We start from the raw sequence: 3,245 nt of genomic DNA, 5'->3' as shown, positions 1-3,245 counted from the left end.
CAGCCGCCTAAGAAATGGCTGAGAATCGCACACCGGCATCCTATACAGAATCGCGTCTGCCCATAGAGACAGACGTCCAACCCCGCCTAACCGACCCAATTCTCTAACTGGTGGCCATGTCACAGGCGCCAGCTAGAGAACTGTGCCTGATCCTTTGCAATCAGCTGATTGTGGCAAGGGAATCCCCCTGCCATGATCAGCTGAGTGGCTGTGGCAAGGAACTCCTAAACCTCTCCTGCAAACTCGGCCGGCAGGACGGATGCCCACTCCCTCCTGCCAGAACCCCCAAACCCCCACTCGCAAAGTAAACCGGGCAGGAGGGATGCCCACTCCCTTATTCTCTGAAACCCCCTCTCCCTGAAATAAGCCAAGCAGAAGGGATGCCAACTCCCTCCTGCCCTGAACTCCCCCATCGAAGGAAGTTGGGCAGGAGGGATGGCCACTTCTTCCTGCTGCCATTCCCTGAACTCGAACTCCCTGAACCCAACCCCTCCACCCAATATCCCACCAAGGCTCAGGTCCCCAATCCCTCCTACCTTTCAGTTGAATATTCGGCCGAAGGGATGCTCATACCCTCTGGTCTGCCAGCCCGCCACTCCAAAATGGCAGGCCTTCCCATTCCCAGTGCATTCTGAGATGCACTGGGGAGGGGCCTAAGGCTCCGATGTCTAAGGCCTCGTCCATAGGAAAGGTCTTAGGTACCTGGGCCAACCAGAGTCTTAGGCCTCCTTCCCAGTGCATCCTGGGATAGAAAAAAGAGAGTAGGGCTAAGGGTATATAATGGGGTTCCCCAGGGGTCTGTGCTGGGACCACTGCTTTTTAATGTATTTACAAATTATCTATAGATAGGAAGAACTAGTGAGATAACTAAGGGCTCCCTTTACTAAACCACGGAAGAGTTTCTTGCCATGAACCAGCTAGATAAATGCTCCAACACTCATTCAATTCTTATGAGCATTTACCTCACCAGCCCACAGTAAGAACATAAGATTTGCCACTGCTGGGTCAGACCAGTGGTCCATCGTGCCCAGCAGTCTGCTCACATGGTGGCCCTTAGGTCAAAGACCAGTGCCCTATTTGAGTCTTGCCTTACTTGTGTATGTTCTGTCCAGTAGGAACTTATCCAACCTTGTTTTGATTCCCTGAAGGGTGCTTTCCCCTATAACAGCCTCTGGAAGAGCGTTCCAGATTTCTACCACTCTCTGGGTAAAGAAGAACTTCCTTATGTTTGTATGGAATTTTTTTCCCTTCTAACTTTAGTGAGTGCCCTCTCATTCTCTTCACCTTGGAGAGGGTGAACAAGCTCTCTTTTTCCACTAAGTCAATTCCCTTCAATATCTTGAATGTTTCGATCATGTCCCCTCTCAGTCTTCTCTTTTCAAGGGAGAAGAAGAGGCTCAGTTTCTCTAGCCTCTCGTTGTACGGCAACTCCCCCAGTCCCTTAACCATTTTTGTCGCTCTTCTCTGGACCCTTTTGAGTAGTACTATGTCCTTTTTCATGTACAGTGACCAGTGTTGGACACAGTATTTCAGGTGGGGGCGTACCATGGCCCAGTATAGCAGTATAACCTTTTCAGATCTGTTTGTGATCCCCTTCTTAATCATTCCTAGCATTTTGTTTGCCCTTTTCAATGCCGCCACGCATTGCGTGGACAGTTTCATTGACTTGTCTACAAGTACTCCCAAGTTTCTTTCCTGGAGGCTCTCTCCGAGTATAGCACTGGGCATCCTGTTTATTAAAACCCAGAATAAATGTGGTGACACAAAGTTGTTAAATCACAAGAGGATTGCAAAAAATTGCAAGAGGACCTTACGAGACTGAGCACCCAAATGGCAGATGACATTTCATGTGATCAAGTGCAAAGTGATGTATGTGGGAAAGAGAAATCCAAACTATAGTTACGTAATGCAAGGTTCCACATTTGAAGTCACCGCACAGATGATTTCATTGATGATACATTGAAACCCTCTGCTCAGTGTACACCAATGGCTAAAAAAGCAAATAGAATGTTAGGAATTATTAGGAAAGGAATGGAAAAGAAACATGAGAATATTATAATGCCTTTGTATCACTCAATAGTATGATTGCACCTTGACTCCTGTGTACAATTCTGGTCATCGCATCACATAAAAGATATAGCAGAATTAGAAAAGGTACAAAGAAGGGCACTGAAAATGATAAAAAGGATGGGACAACTTCCCTATGAGGAAAGGCTAAACAAGCTAGGGCTCTTCAGCTTGGAGAAGAGACGACTGAGGGGAGATATGATAGAGCGCTATAAAATACTGAATAGAGTGGAATAGGTAGATGTGCATTGCTTATATGTTAAAGCTTAACACCTTGTAGGAGTAGAAAGGTCCCTAGATTTTTTTTCTTTGGGTCACCAGGCAAAACTTCACAAGCAGACTGCCTGCATTTTTTTGGAGGAAGCAATCTACCGGTATGTATGAGTATTTTAACTTGTGTACAGTATTTGGTAAGTCATTGTTCTGGAAATGAGCATTTTGTGTGGAAGTCTTTTTTCCCTAGTTGGCGTACCATCGGTGGATCTCTTCTTGGTAGAATACAGCAGAAATTGCTGATTTTTTTTTTTCTTTCCTCATGACTGCTTTTAATATTGCTGACTGATGAGATAACTCCAATTACAAATGATGTCAAAGTTTAAGTGGTGTCACTCCAAACAACATTAACTCTTTTGGTTTTAATTTCTGATTTTTACCAGCCAACATAGCACACATTAACTCTTTAAATTAATGTTTTTATCTCAATTATTTTTTTTAAAGAATATCCAGGATGTCTAAAAATGAAGAGGTACACTTTGCTGATTTTATATAATCAAATCCCAGATTATATACCATACTTTAAGCGAGTTAAACCCTCCATGCTGATTCAAATGCAGATACCGTACTCGTCCTGTTTTCTGAGATATACTTTATTGAGTACGTATGACATAAATACTCACAGTGGTAGATTTTTCTCAGAAACGGATAAAGTCCCTCTGGGTACAGCTTCTTTATTCCAGTATGATGTAGAGGTGATGGTGTTTGATTGTCACCAGAATGTCATAAATCATTAGACTCTTATTAAGATTGTGTTCTTTTAAAGAATTAATCGGCCATAGCTGGAACCCACGCCCACACCGGATGACTACAATTACTACCCGTTAATAATGATTAGACTACATAAAGAAATAGATGTGAAAGTTCTAAGTAACAGTTTGCAAAGTTTTAATTAAATTACATCT

This window comes from Geotrypetes seraphini, chromosome 9 (assembly GCF_902459505.1).
Source record: "Geotrypetes seraphini chromosome 9, aGeoSer1.1, whole genome shotgun sequence".
In the NCBI taxonomy this organism is placed as follows: Eukaryota; Metazoa; Chordata; class Amphibia; order Gymnophiona; family Dermophiidae; genus Geotrypetes; species Geotrypetes seraphini.
This window is presented reverse-complemented; position numbering follows the sequence as displayed.